This window comes from Diuraphis noxia, unplaced genomic scaffold (assembly GCF_037042655.1).
Source record: "Diuraphis noxia isolate RWA-SAM2 unplaced genomic scaffold, SU_Dnox_SAM2 contig0001, whole genome shotgun sequence".
Lineage (NCBI taxonomy): Eukaryota > Metazoa > Arthropoda > Insecta > Hemiptera > Aphididae > Diuraphis > Diuraphis noxia.
In genome coordinates, this window is record NW_028301711.1 from 61,994,440 (window position 1) to 62,016,619 (window position 22,180).

The 22,180-nt window shown below is 28.3% G+C and overlaps 2 pseudogenes; both read right to left on the bottom strand.

The window, feature by feature from the left end:
* Positions 1 to 1,114: 1,114 nt before the first annotated feature.
* On the bottom strand, positions 1,115 to 3,197 carry LOC149061171 (uncharacterized; annotated as a pseudogene).
* A 298-nt stretch (positions 3,198 to 3,495) lies between these two features.
* On the bottom strand, positions 3,496 to 5,443 carry LOC149061172 (uncharacterized; annotated as a pseudogene).
* Between the last annotated feature and the right edge of the window lie 16,737 nt (positions 5,444 to 22,180).

Below are 22,180 nucleotides of genomic sequence, written 5' to 3' on the forward strand. Positions count from 1 at the left end.
TTGGCTAGACAAACAAATATTTATAGTTTACCTATACATTTAATGATGATTTAGATATTTATTAATTATTACCTATCTACTTTATGTTTTTTTTTATAATATTTGTATTGTACAAGTATTGTGGTTCATTGGTTGAATTAAATATATCAATATAAAAGAGTTTTTAAATTATTAAATAATAATATTTACCAAATATAACATTATTTGATTTTAATGTTGAAAATGTTTTTTTTTTTTTTTGCCCAATGTATGAGAATAATATCAATAGGTTATCGTCAAACATTTTGTAAAGGATAGAACGAACAGTTGCTCCTACGCTATCTCGGACATACAAACTTTTTTCCAATATCTAAAAACAAAAATGATTAAGAATTATTTGTTCCTATGCCTTAAAAAATATTATATAATATATTTTAAAATAGTATACTATCATAAATATATTAAAAAAACTCACAACATTTGATTTAAATTGATCATCACTAAGTTTTTCTTCAAAGTTGTCAAGTTCGTCTAATGTTTTTATTGGGAAATTCCATGTTTTATTTTCTGTATGTTGATGGATTACATTATTAGTGTTGCGATAAGACTCTTTCATGTCATTGATGGTATTTTCCAGCCTAGTTAATTTATAGTTATTTTCTTTAATGTCTAGTTTAATTCCAACAACTGTATTATAAATTTTTTTTAAAATATCTGCATGCAAATCTGAAATAAAATATTTTAAATATTCTATGTTATAATAATACATATTGTGATAATTATAATAATTTAGGTACCAAGGTACCTATATTATACATTTCAATGTTGTAGGTACTCTATATTTGATAGGTACCAGGTACCCTAATACCTATATATATATATATATATTATATATATACAGTGCCGGATTGGAACCCAGAAACTTACCGAGCACAATAATTTTACTGGCCCAGTTAATTTAGCTAAATATTTTAGCAAGCGGCCCATGTATCATAATAATCTTGCGGCCCACCGCGCTCAGCGCGGTAGCTCGCCGTTCCAATACAGGCCTGTATATATATATTAAATATAAGCTAAATTGTATTTCCATATATATATTATATATGTAGACTGCTTTAATATATATATGTACCTGTTATGGGCTGAATAGAAGTAATAGAAGAATTTGACTGATAAGTAGAGGTAGATGGTTTGGAAGTATAAGTAGAGATAGATGGTTCATTATTAGTATAAGTAGATGTAGAGACTGATGGCTGTAAATTATAAGCAATTGGCTGATGAGCATAACTCGAGGTAGATGGTTGATGAACAGAAGTATGAGGTGAATTTGATTGAGTTGATAAATGCTCATCATCTAAAGAACATAATAAATAGTATACTGTCCAAAATAATTTAAAATAAAGACTTTAAAATAATTAAATTTTGTTAAAACATAATTTAAATATTTTTTAACTTACCAGATGATGATACATCAAATATCAATGATCTAGCTTTTTTCATTTTAGAATCATCTTCTAAACTTAATAAATTACCTAAATTATAAAATTATGATTAATATAATACCTACTTAAATTGTATATAATAGGTTCAGGTATAGTTATTAATATTACACATATGTATATAAATAAAATTATTATTTGTTAAGTTTTAATATTGTTTATATTTGATATTAATATATTCTTTACATACACACATATAATAAAATATATTAATAAATTCTACATTAAAGTAATACATTCTGAAAATGTACTTATAATTATGCAATAGATATAAAATATTTCAAATTAATATAAAATATCAAAATAATAAATCTTACAAAGAATGAAAGAAATTCAAAATTAACTATAGATTAACTTGTACCTATATATTATATTATAATATATTGTATAATATTATAACTTATAAAGTTATAAGAATTATGTGTACAAATGTATTACATAATTAATGGTGGTCTAATAAACAATAATAATATATTTTGTATAAGTTAAAAATATATACAATAACTTAAATTAGAATATAAACCTAATTTAAATAATTTATCATTAAATATTAATACACATATATATATACATATATTATTACTCACTTGAAGGTGAATATTTTTTCTTTGGACTTTCAAATTTTCTTTTATGTATATTTTTGCTAGCTTTATATGATAATGATTTTTTTCCAATAAAATAGCTATCATCATTATCTGTTAAAACTAAAAGTTAGATAATTTCTTATTATTATATTCTCATGAAATACATTTAAAATAAATATCATAAATAAAATATATAATTTTTAACTACAACTAGGTATATTAAATGTAATACAATGTATACAATATATACAAAATGTATACATTTTATTATGTTTAATTTAAAATTAAAACAAATAAAATAATACTTATGTACGTTTAAATGTACTAGTAAGTACAATAAATTGAAATTAGATATATTATTGTGGGGCCTGTCGCCTAACTGACTTAATTTCTACAATATTATTTATAAGTATACCTACCGGCTACCATTACATTTATTTATTAATAAAATATATTACATAATAATTATGTTTAGTGTTAGAAATACTATTAAAATCAAATACAAATTATTTATTAATAAAAAAAATTATTTGTATTACCTATCTCATAGCTATTGTTAATATTACCTATATTATATTAGGTAGGTACCTATATATTATTAACATTTTTGTTATTTATTACAAATATAATAGGAGGTTCTATTTCTAAATAATTAATTTATAAGAATTTTGGTATAATAGCATTACATAGATACTTCATTGATTTTATACCTTCTTGATTATTGTGGTTCATAGTCTGGTTAATATCATTAGTTTTAAACATGGGTGGATCGTTAATAGTATTTTTTGAATTTTTTTTTTTCAATCTAGCTGCCCTTATATCATCACCAGATAAATTTGATGTGCATGTTGCTTTTGTTGCCAATTTTTTTGCATCTGATAAAGAACCTAAATAATAATTTATACTTTAATTTTATCTGGAATAGTAAAATTTTAGTTTTTAACTTACTTATTTCACCACATAATTTTCTTGCTTTTAACATATAAAATTCCAAATCATTTGGTTTTATTTTCTTTTCAATGAACCGTTTAATGTTGCTTTTTAATATTGGCCAAGCGCACTGGTCTTCTGAAAACCAATAACTAGGTACTGCTTCGACAGTGTCATCTTCTTCAAAATGAATAACTGTATACATTATAATAGAGAATAGCTATACAAAAATAAAATAATTCTCAAATTAGTAACAAGTCATCTTTATTAATAATCATAGTTAGGTATATTGGTATATATTATATTATATTACTTGCTAACAGCAATTAGAGTTGCTATTTTATCCTATAGATGTATTGATTGTATTTAATATGTACATAAACTTTATAAAGTTATTTAAACTGATGAATGTATTATTGGTATAGCTATATTATGATCATTTAGTGTAAAAAGAATCATTTTTTTAAAAATATTTTTAATTGGCCAATATTGAAGTTCACTAGTTATGTCTTTAACACAATATATATTGAGATGTGAAGAATTAATTGGTTGTTCAAATATTGGCGCATTAGTTTCAAATACCTTTCCAATTATAATTATATTATGTTTTTTAGATTCAACAATATTTAACACTTGAACCACTTTATTGTTTTGAGTTAATATGTAAGAATCAGCAACATTTTTTGTGTTAATTGTAAAATTTCCTATATTTATTTTCTGATATTGAGATCCATTTAAATCATTTTTATCAATCAATGGTCCAGATGAATGTGAACATGTTAAATTCATTTTATTGAATGGACGGATGGTGGTTTGAAAATTGTTTTGCTCTTCGTTGTAACGTTTTATAACTTGTTGCAATGGTTTTTCTTGTTTTCTAATTTTTTTTTTTAAAGTTTTCATGTAGTCTTCGAAAGGAAAACAGCTTATGTTGTCTAATGGTCCATAGCTATTATAATCATCCACTATATGTAGAAGACCATGTACATTATGTGAAATCATATGAACTCCATAAATTTGGCCAAAAGTTTCAACAAAATATTTTAATAATTCAGATGCAAAATCTACATATTTTTGCATATGAGGACTTAATAATATTGTAGTAGCTATATTTAATACCATAAAATGTTTGTAACAATTTTTGTTTAAAATATTTTTGAGGACCAATGGACCGGTATATAACAAAAATTGCCGAAGTTCTGTAGCTTTCCAGTAATGAATTTCATCAAGTCCTCTAGGCTTACGTGAAAAATCATTCGTTATAAAAGGTCTAAGTTTAAATAATATAGTGGATATTTCTTTAATTTGTGAGCTGCGAAGTCTAACATTTAGAGGACCTTTACCAATCCACAAATGAATTAATTTCCTGACTACACCCAAACAAATAAGATGCATGTAATCTAATGAAAATGATTTTACTATATCAAAATTAGGTAAATTCTTTAATATAGATATAGATGTACCAATATGGTGGTCGTGATCTTTTTTTGTTATATAATCGTTATGGGTGCGGGCAGGAAGTGATTCTCCAGTAACATAAGGGAAACACATACGATTTTCTATGTACTCTCCTTCTTTTGTACACCGAGTGCAAGAGCTAAAACCTGAATGTCCTTTTATTTGAAGAATAAAAGATTTAGCTGGAGCATCAAGACAAAAACAACTTATTTTAAGATTTATTATTTTGTTATTAATAATAATACCATTTTCTAACAATATTTTTGTTTCGTCCACAAATTGTTGTAAATATTGATTACTATCTTTCGGTTTTGCATTTCCCCAATATAAACCAATAAGAAATATTGCATTACTATAAGGTCTTGCATAACCAAGTATTGGCCAAAATTGACTTTTACTACTCTTAGATAAAGGTAGACCATCAATTCCAATAACAATTTCAACTATGTTTATTTCCTTTAAACATACATTTTTTAAAACTGTTTGTAAGCCTACTGCTAAACCAAAATGATAATATTCGCCAGGGTTAATCGGGACAACCTCCAATAAATTATTAACATTTTTTGTTCGCATTATTGTTCTGGCATCTTTTGGTAACTTCGATAAATTAAAAGGACAAGCTCGAAGAATTTTAAGTAAGCCATTTAAACTATTTTGGCAAATATTAAATGTTAATGCCCATTTTGCAAGTAATATTTCCATGGATTCATTATTATTATTAGGATTGTTATTGTGCGCAATAGTTGGAGTGTTATTTTCGATTGGCTCAAAATGATTATTATTGTCAACATTAGTTTCTAATACATGAGGAGATTGAATAATATACAAATTTGAATTAATTTCAGTTTTCGAGTTCTCAGTTAATTCGAAATTAGTTGATGTTGAAGGTAGAGAAATCGCATTTTCGACATAATAATGATCTTTATTAAATAAATCATTTGATGCAATCTCTTCTTGTAATCTCCTTCGTTTAGTTCTACTACTTTTTATCATTTTTGATTAGCATTAACTATAAATCAAATATTAAAAAATAATTAACAAAGGCAATTCTATTTTAATGATCGATGATCGATATTATATTAGTTAGAGGTATATTTGAAAGGAATCTAACAAAAAATATATGATCCAAAAGGAAACAATAAACTTAAGAAAATGTGTACCTATATAATAGTCGTATAAATAAATTATTATTGCAGTATAATTTAAAATACAATTACATATTTATATAATACATTTATTTTAATTTTGCATAAATCATTACCAGACACACACACAAATATAATGGTATTTGGAAAAAAAGCCCCAAAATAAAATCTTATGCATATTGTACCTATAAAATAACTTTAACTTATTTAAATTTATAGGTAGGTACTTACATATATGATTCAATGTTCCGTCTTCAGCATATATATCTTCTAAAGCAGAAGTCAGTCACACAATAATACATAAAATCACAAATAAAAAATAGTAACTGTTAAAATACTGCAGACTGATGACCGTTAGATGCGTACTCATCGACGTAACACAAAAGATTAAATATGATTTCCTTTTCTTACTTTGATATTATATTCCAATTGTTATTTGTTCTTAATAATATCATAATTCATAATAATACGTGTAACCGTGTAACTTAACTTAAGCTTTTGTCACGACTCGCGGGTAATTTGTAGAACCCAATCGCTAATAGGTACAGGTATATTACATATATATATATATACATAGACCAAGTATAGAAGCATATAATATATAGATTTCTTAGATGTGCGATAGCCGATAAGGGTATTGACCTGAAACGTAACTACTATGACAATATATATAGTACCTAGTATTATACATTGTATAATTATTCTTATTTCACCCGAAATTGATTATGTACAACACGTGTTGCGTGTTGCACCATAAGTTAATAAGTTATAACTTATAAGTATACTTACGTGTTATTTTCTAAATTTCTTAGAGAAAAACAATGGATATCGTCCAATCGCAATCGCTAAACATTATTAATGGAAGTATAATAAACTTTATAATTATAAATATTATAAATATAAATATTATAATATTTTTAAGTTTTATTTGTGGCACATATACACATGTACACGACGTTAGAATATTAGACGTATAAAACAAAAAAAGTTGTTGTTGGGACAGGAGTCCTCCCTGCTTATAATATATTTTATACAAATTATATTATATTATGCTTATTAGTTATTACTATACCTAGGTATATGAACTAACTTTTGACTTGTGGGGGCTATGCTGATCAAAGTTAATTTTTAAAAAATATTTTAGCTGTATATTACTATACTACGTAGATTTAAGTATTAACGATATTACACTATGGTAATGATTATTATTATACCATGTATAATAATATATATACCTACTATGTTAGACATTAGTTCCAATTTTAACAAACTATAATTAAGTGAAAGAATTACACGATACATATATATTATTATAGATTAAATATATTATTTACAAATATTTTTGAAAAATCTCAATAATATATTTTTAAAACATTTAACAACAATATTAGTAAAATATTTTTTTTTAATGACAATAAAATATTTTTTAATCGTTTTCACAGAAATATTTTCCATAAAATTTTTTACATTCATTTTAAAAATATTATTTTTTAAATGTTTTTTTAGAAATTAAATAAAAATATTTATAAAATATTTATCTGAAAACATTTTTTCCTTTTGATGAGAAAATGTTTTAAAAATATTGTTAATTTCAAATTGCTGTATGGGAAGTTGACAAAGCCCTTGATTTGCCACCCACGACCAAATCAACGTAGTACGGCCAAGATTTATCGGAACTGAAAATAGTTTCTTCGCCGAGGACAAATTATACACATGCAAATACGTTAAATTAGGTAGTAGATTCTAAATACAAAAACAAAATAATCACCCAACGCCAGTTAACTTTTTTTTAGCGAAATTAGTTTAAGTTCCGATAAATCTTGGAAAATATTAAAAATTCATAGACACGATTTTTTTTTTATAAGCATTTAATGTTCAAAGTTTGACTAAATACTTAAAAATTACGGCAATGTTCAAATTATCTTAGATAGAAATTCGTAAAAAATTTTCTTTTTAAATCTAATCTAAGATTCGAAAATTAAATACAAGGCTCCTAACATATTTTTACACTAGCAGGTGAAAAATAAAAGAAATATAAAGTCACAATTTCTTTTTTTACAAGCATTCAAATTTAATTTTGACAACATACGTAAAAATCACGAAAATTCGCAAATGATTTTAAGCTGGAAAATTCATAAAAAATTTTCTTTTTAAATCTAAGATTTGAAAATTTTTAATAATCTATAATACATCCTAGACAGATAAACCGTTTCCGCTCAGATTCGTTTTTGTTATACAATGATATAACATCATTGGATTCAAATTTAATTCCATCCATTACAGTAACCCACTTGTAACCTACTTTACAGCAGACATACCCGCTTTTTTACTTTTGACCCCTCAAAGTACCAACTAGATCCACTTTCTGTTCGAACGAGGAACTGAAGTAGAAAATCGAAGCACGTTTACTGCCCCAAAACGTGAAGACAGACACAAAAAAAAATTTAAAAAAACACAGATCATGGTAAAGTCAATACATTCCTAGCTCCGCTCAGAATCTAAAACTATGTTTATTTAGGTTTTAGATTACTTATGACGCAGAATCAACTACTTACGTGGATCCTTGTTTTAAATTTTCAATCCTTAGCTATAAAAGTTAAATGTTTTATACATTTTTAACAACTAAATAATTAGTAAATTTTCGATTAAATACAGTTTTTCAAAATTTGAACTTTAAACGTAGACAAACTCATGAAGCATCTTGTATTGAATTTTCAAATCTTAGATATAAAAGATAAATTTTTATGCATTTCTAACTCAAATAAATTGCAAATTTTCGTGATTTTTACATATTTCGTCAAAATTCGAACTTTCAATGCTTATTAAAAATTAATTGTGACTATGTATTTTTAATATTTTTAACTACCATTGTACAAATATATTAGAAACCTTGTATTAAATTTTGAAGCTTTTTTACCAAACAAATAACATTTTATTGTCATTTATAAAAAATACAAAGATTGAAAATTTCAAATGTCTATAAATGACTTAAATTGATTTGAAATATTTTTAAAATTTTATCAAGTATTGAAAAAGCCAGTATAAATATTCAGTGAAAATCTCATGTGTATACGGTAATTTGTTTTAGAGTTACACCTATCTAAAATTGATTTTCTTAAAAATTTATTTATTCAATATTCCCGTTTTTCCTTAACTTTATTTTTGTGTTTTTCAAACTCAGTGTTTTTTAAATTCTACCTCCCCAATAAGCCAACTCTATCCACGTTATCAACCAGAAAAGCTACCGAAGTTGAAAATCGAAGCATTATTTCGACAACTTATCGTAAACATAGACATAATATATATGTAATAACACACACCATTGTAAAATCACTCTACTCAGAATTGATATTTAAAAAAAATACATATTGTCATGAAATCAATATACATTCATGTCTCAGCTCAGAATCTAAAAATAATTTTACTGAAATCACTCAGGGCAAATATTATAATATTAGTTGTCAAATAATTTTATTGAATGATTATATAATATAACTACATTTTATCTAAATCTAATTAATTATATCTATAGATAAATATTTTAGACCACAAATGGTTCTGGCCAATTATAATTTTAAGGTTTTTTAAGTGCTTTTATTTATACAAATATTAGTTAGTGAATTTACCTACTGAAAAAAATAGAAAAAGGAAATAAAACATTTTAGATTGTCAACACTTCACAATAATTAATCAAGAATATAAAATAAGTTAGTTGTCTTTGAAATAACTTATAAAGGTACACATAGGTAGGAGGTAGCTGGTACTTACTTTTTTCACCGTCGTCGTTTTTACTGATCACCCTATCTTTAAACTTCACAATAGTTTTGGAGAAAGTTGTTTTCCAGGGTGGGTGGGACGGGAGAAACGTTTCCCCAACCCCACCCATAGAAAGATTATTTTGGGCAGAAGTAAAAAAATTCAAGGATGTTTCAGGTTCTAATCCATTTGAAGAGTTGACTGATTTTTTATTCATGCTTTTAGCTTTACTATTTTCTAATGCAGCTGTTGAAAGGGTATTCAGTCAGACGAATCTGGTGAAAACTTAAACAAGAAATCGTATGGGATCTAATGTTTTAATTTCAATATTACATAAAAGAAGTGGTTTGAAAATACATGGGAAATGTTGTGATAGTTACGGCAATAAAAAAAAAACAACATAATATTTAACGGCTGAGGGAATGCTGTACATCAGCTTCACACATCTCAGTTGCTGCATTTATCTTGTACAGAGACCTACGGTCTACGTCACCGACAAAGGCCCAATCGCATCTAAAAATCAAGAAATTAATATTAATTTTTAATGAATACCAACAAGCAAAAAAAAAAATCGCACATGGCCCGTTGCGATTTGGATGTCACTAATGACAATGGAATGACTTCAACAATTTTCCTCACATAAAACCTTAAGGTGGACACAACGTCTGCACAATCCGGTCTTCGGAGAAATAAATATTTGACTATTGATAGTTTGTATGCACTACCGTTAACCAATGCAGCAACCACGTCCGAATGTGGCACTGTTCCAGCGATGGACAATTTACCTATCATGATATCTGAGTTCTTCCCGTACTCCCTTACAAGCCTTTTCAATGAAAAAGAGGACCCGGAACCCGCGGATGCCCCCATGCCTGCTTCTATACCGATCAGTTTTGACAGAAGATTAAGTCATGCGGAAGCGGCCTACAAAACCGTTAAACACGACAAACAAACTGGTATAAATAAATACAGAATTAAAAACTCACGTCATTGAAGGAGCATTCAAAAATGTCAACTTCAAGGTGATTGAATAAATTTATAATTACGACACGAATAAATGGTCCAACGGGCACATGTCAAAATACATTAACGGATAATTTTGTAAAATCGCCGATTTTGGAGGGATTGAACGACACCCACCCGTCGTTGCACCTCCGCGTCATCTTCTTCCGGTCCACAGCAATTTGTTTGCATGGAAATAAACAAGAAAGCCTTTGAGAATCGAGGTACTGTGTATCCCCAAAAAGAAAGTACCTAACGACTAAATTCTAAGTCATAGACCTTAGCAAGGAGTTACAAAAACAAAAGTTAATAACAATTCATAACAAAAAAATAAATTACTTCTTCAAACAACAAATAACTTACGGCCCGATTAAACTGCTGATCTATTAATTGTTCAACGCAAGTTGACAAAGCCCTTGATTTGCCACCCACGACCAAATCAACGTAGTACGGCCAAGATTTATCGGAACTGAAAATAGTTTCTTCGCCGAGGACAAATTATACACATGCAAATACGTTAAATTAGGTAGTAGATTCTAAATACAAAAACAAAATAATCACCCAACGCCAGTTAACTTTTTTTTAGCGAAATTAGTTTAAGTTCCGATAAATCTTGGAAAATATTAAAAATTCATAGACACGATTTTTTTTTTATAAGCATTTAATGTTCAAAGTTTGACTAAATACTTAAAAATTACGGCAATGTTCAAATTATCTTAGATAGAAATTCGTAAAAAATTTTCTTTTTAAATCTAATCTAAGATTCGAAAATTAAATACAAGGCTCCTAACATATTTTTACACTAGCAGGTGAAAAATAAAAGAAATATAAAGTCACAATTTCTTTTTTTACAAGCATTCAAATTTAATTTTGACAACATACGTAAAAATCACGAAAATTCGCAAATGATTTTAAGCTGGAAAATTCATAAAAAATTTTCTTTTTAAATCTAAGATTTGAAAATTTTTAATAATCTATAATACATCCTAGACAGATAAACCGTTTCCGCTCAGATTCGTTTTTGTTATACAATGATATAACATCATTGGATTCAAATTTAATTCCATCCATTACAGTAACCCACTTGTAACCTACTTTACAGCAGACATACCCGCTTTTTTACTTTTGACCCCTCAAAGTACCAACTAGATCCACTTTCTGTTCGAACGAGGAACTGAAGTAGAAAATCGAAGCACGTTTACTGCCCCAAAACGTGAAGACAGACACAAAAAAAAATTTAAAAAAACACAGATCATGGTAAAGTCAATACATTCCTAGCTCCGCTCAGAATCTAAAACTATGTTTATTTAGGTTTTAGATTACTTATGACGCAGAATCAACTACTTACGTGGATCCTTGTTTTAAATTTTCAATCCTTAGCTATAAAAGTTAAATGTTTTATACATTTTTAACAACTAAATAATTAGTAAATTTTCGATTAAATACAGTTTTTCAAAATTTGAACTTTAAACGTAGACAAACTCATGAAGCATCTTGTATTGAATTTTCAAATCTTAGATATAAAAGATAAATTTTTATGCATTTCTAACTCAAATAAATTGCAAATTTTCGTGATTTTTACATATTTCGTCAAAATTCGAACTTTCAATGCTTATTAAAAATTAATTGTGACTATGTATTTTTAATATTTTTAACTACCATTGTACAAATATATTAGAAACCTTGTATTAAATTTTGAAGCTTTTTTACCAAACAAATAACATTTTATTGTCATTTATAAAAAATACAAAGATTGAAAATTTCAAATGTCTATAAATGACTTAAATTGATTTGAAATATTTTTAAAATTTTATCAAGTATTGAAAAAGCCAGTATAAATATTCAGTGAAAATCTCATGTGTATACGGTAATTTGTTTTAGAGTTACACCTATCTAAAATTGATTTTCTTAAAAATTTATTTATTCAATATTCCCGTTTTTCCTTAACTTTATTTTTGTGTTTTTTAAACTCAGTGTTTTTTAAATTCTACCTCCCCAATAAGCCAACTCTATCCACTTTATCAACCAGAAAAGCTACCGAAGTTGAAAATCGAAGCATTATTTCGACAACTTATCGTAAACATAGACATAATATATATGTAATAACACACACCATTGTAAAATCACTCTACTCAGAATTGATATTTAAAAAAAATACATATTGTCATGAAATCAATATACATTCATGTCTCAGCTCAGAATCTAAAAATAATTTTACTGAAATCACTCAGGGCAAATATTATAATATTAGTTGTCAAATAATTTTATTGAATGATTATATAATATAACTACATTTTATCTAAATCTAATTAATTATATCTATAGATAAATATTTTAGACCACAAATGGTTCTGGCCAATTATAATTTTAAGGTTTTTTAAGTGCTTTTATTTATACAAATATTAGTTAGTGAATTTACCTACTGAAAAAAATAGAAAAAGGAAATAAAACATTTTAGATTGTCAACACTTCACAATAATTAATCAAGAATATAAAATAAGTTAGTTGTCTTTGAAATAACTTATAAAGGTACACATAGGTAGGAGGTAGCTGGTACTTACTTTTTTCACCGTCGTCGTTTTTACTGATCACCCTATCTTTAAACTTCACAATAGTTTTGGAGAAAGTTGTTTTCCAGGGTGGGTGGGACGGGAGAAACGTTTCCCCAACCCCACCCATAGAAAGATTATTTTGGGCAGAAGTAAAAAAATTCAAGGATGTTTCAGGTTCTAATCCATTTGAAGAGTTGACTGATTTTTTATTCATGCTTTTAGCTTTACTATTTTCTAATGCAGCTGTTGAAAGGGTATTCAGTCAGACGAATCTGGTGAAAACTTAAACAAGAAATCGTATGGGATCTAATGTTTTAATTTCAATATTACATAAAAGAAGTGGTTTGAAAATACATGGGAAATGTTGTGATAGTTACGGCAATAAAAAAAAAACAACATAATATTTAACGGCTGAGGGAATGCTGTACATCAGCTTCACACATCTCAGTTGCTGCATTTATCTTGTACAGAGACCTACGGTCTACGTCACCGACAAAGGCCCAATCGCATCTAAAAATCAAGAAATTAATATTAATTTTTAATGAATACCAACAAGCAAAAAAAAAAATCGCACATGGCCCGTTGCGATTTGGATGTCACTAATGACAATGGAATGACTTCAACAATTTTCCTCACATAAAACCTTAAGGTGGACACAACGTCTGCACAATCCGGTCTTCGGAGAAATAAATATTTGACTATTGATAGTTTGTATGCACTACCGTTAACCAATGCAGCAACCACGTCCGAATGTGGCACTGTTCCAGCGATGGACAATTTACCTATCATGATATCTGAGTTCTTCCCGTACTCCCTTACAAGCCTTTTCAATGAAAAAGAGGACCCGGAACCCGCGGATGCCCCCATGCCTGCTTCTATACCGATCAGTTTTGACAGAAGATTAAGTCATGCGGAAGCGGCCTACAAAACCGTTAAACACGACAAACAAACTGGTATAAATAAATACAGAATTAAAAACTCACGTCATTGAAGGAGCATTCAAAAATGTCAACTTCAAGGTGATTGAATAAATTTATAATTACGACACGAATAAATGGTCCAACGGGCACATGTCAAAATACATTAACGGATAATTTTGTAAAATCGCCGATTTTGGAGGGATTGAACGACACCCACCCGTCGTTGCACCTCCGCGTCATCTTCTTCCGGTCCACAGCAATTTGTTTGCATGGAAATAAACAAGAAAGCCTTTGAGAATCGAGGTACTGTGTATCCCCAAAAAGAAAGTACCTAACGACTAAATTCTAAGTCATAGACCTTAGCGAGGAGTTACAAAAACAAAAGTTAATAACAATTCATAACAAAAAAATAAATTACTTCTTCAAACAACAAATAACTTACGGCCCGATTAAACTGCTGATCTATTAATTGTTCAACGCAAGTTGACAAAGCCCTTGATTTGCCACCCACGACCAAATCAACGTAGTACGGCCAAGATTTATCGGAACTGAAAATAGTTTCTTCGCCGAGGACAAATTATACACATGCAAATACGTTAAATTAGGTAGTAGATTCTAAATACAAAAACAAAATAATCACCCAACGCCAGTTAACTTTTTTTTAGCGAAATTAGTTTAAGTTCCGATAAATCTTGGAAAATATTAAAAATTCATAGACACGATTTTTTTTTTATAAGCATTTAATGTTCAAAGTTTGACTAAATACTTAAAAATTACGGCAATGTTCAAATTATCTTAGATAGAAATTCGTAAAAAATTTTCTTTTTAAATCTAATCTAAGATTCGAAAATTAAATACAAGGCTCCTAACATATTTTTACACTAGCAGGTGAAAAATAAAAGAAATATAAAGTCACAATTTCTTTTTTTACAAGCATTCAAATTTAATTTTGACAACATACGTAAAAATCACGAAAATTCGCAAATGATTTTAAGCTGGAAAATTCATAAAAAATTTTCTTTTTAAATCTAAGATTTGAAAATTTTTAATAATCTATAATACATCCTAGACAGATAAACCGTTTCCGCTCAGATTCGTTTTTGTTATACAATGATATAACATCATTGGATTCAAATTTAATTCCATCCATTACAGTAACCCACTTGTAACCTACTTTACAGCAGACATACCCGCTTTTTTACTTTTGACCCCTCAAAGTACCAACTAGATCCACTTTCTGTTCGAACGAGGAACTGAAGTAGAAAATCGAAGCACGTTTACTGCCCCAAAACGTGAAGACAGACACAAAAAAAAATTTAAAAAAACACAGATCATGGTAAAGTCAATACATTCCTAGCTCCGCTCAGAATCTAAAACTATGTTTATTTAGGTTTTAGATTACTTATGACGCAGAATCAACTACTTACGTGGATCCTTGTTTTAAATTTTCAATCCTTAGCTATAAAAGTTAAATGTTTTATACATTTTTAACAACTAAATAATTAGTAAATTTTCGATTAAATACAGTTTTTCAAAATTTGAACTTTAAACGTAGACAAACTCATGAAGCATCTTGTATTGAATTTTCAAATCTTAGATATAAAAGATAAATTTTTATGCATTTCTAACTCAAATAAATTGCAAATTTTCGTGATTTTTACATATTTCGTCAAAATTCGAACTTTCAATGCTTATTAAAAATTAATTGTGACTATGTATTTTTAATATTTTTAACTACCATTGTACAAATATATTAGAAACCTTGTATTAAATTTTGAAGCTTTTTTACCAAACAAATAACATTTTATTGTCATTTATAAAAAATACAAAGATTGAAAATTTCAAATGTCTATAAATGACTTAAATTGATTTGAAATATTTTTAAAATTTTATCAAGTATTGAAAAAGCCAGTATAAATATTCAGTGAAAATCTCATGTGTATACGGTAATTTGTTTTAGAGTTACACCTATCTAAAATTGATTTTCTTAAAAATTTATTTATTCAATATTCCCGTTTTTCCTTAACTTTATTTTTGTGTTTTTTAAACTCAGTGTTTTTTAAATTCTACCTCCCCAATAAGCCAACTCTATCCACTTTATCAACCAGAAAAGCTACCGAAGTTGAAAATCGAAGCATTATTTCGACAACTTATCGTAAACATAGACATAATATATATGTAATAACACACACCATTGTAAAATCACTCTACTCAGAATTGATATTTAAAAAAAATACATATTGTCATGAAATCAATATACATTCATGTCTCAGCTCAGAATCTAAAAATAATTTTACTGAAATCACTCAGGGCAAATATTATAATATTAGTTGTCAAATAATTTTATTGAATGATTATATAATATAACTACATTTTATCTAAATCTAATTAATTATATCTATAGATAAATATTTTAGACCACAAATGGTTCTGGCCAATTATAATTTTAAGGTTTTTTAAGTGCTTTTATTTATACAAATATTAGTTAGTGAATTTACCTACTGAAAAAAATAGAAAAAGGAAATAAAACATTTTAGATTGTCAACACTTCACAATAATTAATCAAGAATATAAAATAAGTTAGTTGTCTTTGAAATAACTTATAAAGGTACACATAGGTAGGAGGTAGCTGGTACTTACTTTTTTCACCGTCGTCGTTTTTACTGATCACCCTATCTTTAAACTTCACAATAGTTTTGGAGAAAGTTGTTTTCCAGGGTGGGTGGGACGGGAGAAACGTTTCCCCAACCCCACCCATAGAAAGATTATTTTGGGCAGAAGTAAAAAAATTCAAGGATGTTTCAGGTTCTAATCCATTTGAAGAGTTGACTGATTTTTTATTCATGCTTTTAGCTTTACTATTTTCTAATGCAGCTGTTGAAAGGGTATTCAGTCAGACGAATCTGGTGAAAACTTAAACAAGAAATCGTATGGGATCTAATGTTTTAATTTCAATATTACATAAAAGAAGTGGTTTGAAAATACATGGGAAATGTTGTGATAGTTACGGCAATAAAAAAAAAACAACATAATATTTAACGGCTGAGGGAATGCTGTACATCAGCTTCACACATCTCAGTTGCTGCATTTATCTTGTACAGAGACCTACGGTCTACGTCACCGACAAAGGCCCAATCGCATCTAAAAATCAAGAAATTAATATTAATTTTTAATGAATACCAACAAGCAAAAAAAAAAATCGCACATGGCCCGTTGCGATTTGGATGTCACTAATGACAATGGAATGACTTCAACAATTTTCCTCACATAAAACCTTAAGGTGGACACAACGTCTGCACAATCCGGTCTTCGGAGAAATAAATATTTGACTATTGATAGTTTGTATGCACTACCGTTAACCAATGCAGCAACCACGTCCGAATGTGGCACTGTTCCAGCGATGGACAATTTACCTATCATGATATCTGAGTTCTTCCCGTACTCCCTTACAAGCCTTTTCAATGAAAAAGAGGACCCGGAACCCGCGGATGCCCCCATGCCTGCTTCTATACCGATCAGTTTTGACAGAAGATTAAGTCATGCGGAAGCGGCCTACAAAACCGTTAAACACGACAAACAAACTGGTATAAATAAATACAGAATTAAAAACTCACGTCATTGAAGGAGCATTCAAAAATGTCAACTTCAAGGTGATTGAATAAATTTATAATTACGACACGAATAAATGGTCCAACGGGCACATGTCAAAATACATTAACGGATAATTTTGTAAAATCGCCGATTTTGGAGGGATTGAACGACACCCACCCGTCGTTGCACCTCCGCGTCATCTTCTTCCGGTCCACAGCAATTTGTTTGCATGGAAATAAACAAGAAAGCCTTTGAGAATCGAGGTACTGTGTATCCCCAAAAAGAAAGTACCTAACGACTAAATTCTAAGTCATAGACCTTAGCGAGGAGTTACAAAAACAAAAGTTAATAACAATTCATAACAAAAAAATAAATTACTTCTTCAAACAACAAATAACTTACGGCCCGATTAAACTGCTGATCTATTAATTGTTCAACGCAAGTTGACAAAGCCCTTGATTTGCCACCCACGACCAAATCAACGTAGTACGGCCAAGATTTATCGGAACTGAAAATAGTTTCTTCGCCGAGGACAAATTATACACATGCAAATACGTTAAATTAGGTAGTAGATTCTAAATACAAAAACAAAATAATCACCCAACGCCAGTTAACTTTTTTTTAGCGAAATTAGTTTAAGTTCCGATAAATCTTGGAAAATATTAAAAATTCATAGACACGATTTTTTTTTTATAAGCATTTAATGTTCAAAGTTTGACTAAATACTTAAAAATTACGGCAATGTTCAAATTATCTTAGATAGAAATTCGTAAAAAATTTTCTTTTTAAATCTAATCTAAGATTCGAAAATTAAATACAAGGCTCCTAACATATTTTTACACTAGCAGGTGAAAAATAAAAGAAATATAAAGTCACAATTTCTTTTTTTACAAGCATTCAAATTTAATTTTGACAACATACGTAAAAATCACGAAAATTCGCAAATGATTTTAAGCTGGAAAATTCATAAAAAATTTTCTTTTTAAATCTAAGATTTGAAAATTTTTAATAATCTATAATACATCCTAGACAGATAAACCGTTTCCGCTCAGATTCGTTTTTGTTATACAATGATATAACATCATTGGATTCAAATTTAATTCCATCCATTACAGTAACCCACTTGTAACCTACTTTACAGCAGACATACCCGCTTTTTTACTTTTGACCCCTCAAAGTACCAACTAGATCCACTTTCTGTTCGAACGAGGAACTGAAGTAGAAAATCGAAGCACGTTTACTGCCCCAAAACGTGAAGACAGACACAAAAAAAAATTTAAAAAAACACAGATCATGGTAAAGTCAATACATTCCTAGCTCCGCTCAGAATCTAAAACTATGTTTATTTAGGTTTTAGATTACTTATGACGCAGAATCAACTACTTACGTGGATCCTTGTTTTAAATTTTCAATCCTTAGCTATAAAAGTTAAATGTTTTATACATTTTTAACAACTAAATAATTAGTAAATTTTCGATTAAATACAGTTTTTCAAAATTTGAACTTTAAACGTAGACAAACTCATGAAGCATCTTGTATTGAATTTTCAAATCTTAGATATAAAAGATAAATTTTTATGCATTTCTAACTCAAATAAATTGCAAATTTTCGTGATTTTTACATATTTCGTCAAAATTCGAACTTTCAATGCTTATTAAAAATTAATTGTGACTATGTATTTTTAATATTTTTAACTACCATTGTACAAATATATTAGAAACCTTGTATTAAATTTTGAAGCTTTTTTACCAAACAAATAACATTTTATTGTCATTTATAAAAAATACAAAGATTGAAAATTTCAAATGTCTATAAATGACTTAAATTGATTTGAAATATTTTTAAAATTTTATCAAGTATTGAAAAAGCCAGTATAAATATTCAGTGAAAATCTCATGTGTATACGGTAATTTGTTTTAGAGTTACACCTATCTAAAATTGATTTTCTTAAAAATTTATTTATTCAATATTCCCGTTTTTCCTTAACTTTATTTTTGTGTTTTTTAAACTCAGTGTTTTTTAAATTCTACCTCCCCAATAAGCCAACTCTATCCACTTTATCAACCAGAAAAGCTACCGAAGTTGAAAATCGAAGCATTATTTCGACAACTTATCGTAAACATAGACATAATATATATGTAATAACACACACCATTGTAAAATCACTCTACTCAGAATTGATATTTAAAAAAAATACATATTGTCATGAAATCAATATACATTCATGTCTCAGCTCAGAATCTAAAAATAATTTTACTGAAATCACTCAGGGCAAATATTATAATATTAGTTGTCAAATAATTTTATTGAATGATTATATAATATAACTACATTTTATCTAAATCTAATTAATTATATCTATAGATAAATATTTTAGACCACAAATGGTTCTGGCCAATTATAATTTTAAGGTTTTTTAAGTGCTTTTATTTATACAAATATTAGTTAGTGAATTTACCTACTGAAAAAAATAGAAAAAGGAAATAAAACATTTTAGATTGTCAACACTTCACAATAATTAATCAAGAATATAAAATAAGTTAGTTGTCTTTGAAATAACTTATAAAGGTACACATAGGTAGGAGGTAGCTGGTACTTACTTTTTTCACCGTCGTCGTTTTTACTGATCACCCTATCTTTAAACTTCACAATAGTTTTGGAGAAAGTTGTTTTCCAGGGTGGGTGGGACGGGAGAAACGTTTCCCCAACCCCACCCATAGAAAGATTATTTTGGGCAGAAGTAAAAAAATTCAAGGATGTTTCAGGTTCTAATCCATTTGAAGAGTTGACTGATTTTTTATTCATGCTTTTAGCTTTACTATTTTCTAATGCAGCTGTTGAAAGGGTATTCAGTCAGACGAATCTGGTGAAAACTTAAACAAGAAATCGTATGGGATCTAATGTTTTAATTTCAATATTACATAAAAGAAGTGGTTTGAAAATACATGGGAAATGTTGTGATAGTTACGGCAATAAAAAAAAAACAACATAATATTTAACGGCTGAGGGAATGCTGTACATCAGCTTCACACATCTCAGTTGCTGCATTTATCTTGTACAGAGACCTACGGTCTACGTCACCGACAAAGGCCCAATCGCATCTAAAAATCAAGAAATTAATATTAATTTTTAATGAATACCAACAAGCAAAAAAAAAAATCGCACATGGCCCGTTGCGATTTGGATGTCACTAATGACAATGGAATGACTTCAACAATTTTCCTCACATAAAACCTTAAGGTGGACACAACGTCTGCACAATCCGGTCTTCGGAGAAATAAATATTTGACTATTGATAGTTTGTATGCACTACCGTTAACCAATGCAGCAACCACGTCCGAATGTGGCACTGTTCCAGCGATGGACAATTTACCTATCATGATATCTGAGTTCTTCCCGTACTCCCTTACAAGCCTTTTCAATGAAAAAGAGGACCCGGAACCCGCGGATGCCCCCATGCCTGCTTCTATACCGATCAGTTTTGACAGAAGATTAAGTCATGCGGAAGCGGCCTACAAAACCGTTAAACACGACAAACAAACTGGTATAGTAAACTGGTACAGTTAGGTAATAAAAAATTTTTTATATACATATTATGTTTAATTACCTACCTACATACAAATTAAGTTTTATAAATTTTTATCTTAGGTTTATTTTCAAAGAAGCGTTACTTCAAATGAAATGTTGTTCCATCTTGTAATCTACCAAAACTCCAACAAATATCTACAATGGAAAATACTTCATTGCCTAGGTTAGATCGAGCCAAAAAGAGAAATGAAAATATTGTTAAACGTTTTTTAAATATGTTTAAAAGTTCCTGGTTCTTAAGTGTATATCCTCAATGTATTAAATGGTCAGAGTTTAAAATATTCTCGCCTTCTAACCTATTTCTAGTAGTAGGAGTACCATCACAAGATTTATAAATTGCATTTAAGCATATAGATCCATTAGAAAAACTATATTATTACATATAGGTACAGAGTTAAAGACAATTTAAAATTATGTATTAAACTTAGTCATTATATTTTTAAGAATTATTATGATACGAATTTTTTTATCATTGATAATGAATAGAAAAAGGATAAAAAAAATTAATTGAACATCTATTTATAATTTAAAGTTCTATTACAATTCACTAATTTGTAGTTTAAATAGTCTTGGAGAATAGGTGTACTAGGAGTAGCCACCACGCGCCGCGCGCCATGCGGTTACCTCGTTGGTGTCGTTAATATATCGTCCACCAGAGCGCGTACCAGTGATGAGCAAATGTGATTTGTTCTATAATTTTTTTTTATAATATATTGTATTAAGTAAATGTTCCAAAAATGAATTTTTTTATGCATATTTTTTATTTTCCACGCATATTTTAACATTTTAATGCATATATTTATGCATATTTAAGATTTTTTAGCGCATATTTGATTGATTTTTAATGCATATAAATCCGCGCTCTACTCATTAGGAAGTCACTAGTATAGTTAGCATGGCTAGATTAGTAGAATAATAAATAAATTCATTAATTTTATCTTGTGATAAGAACAGTAGGTAATTGCTTAAATTCGATCCTATACCATAATTTCATACCACGTTCGACTGTCGAAGGCGCGTGTTTAAAAAGTTTAAATTAAATCACATAATATTCGTGTATCCATTACTACGTGCAAATATACGATGGACGTATATTTATCAGAAGATGACGAAATTTTACTTTAGGCAGCAGTACTGTGTGTATAGTGTATCGAAGCAGAAGTTGCCCATTTAAAC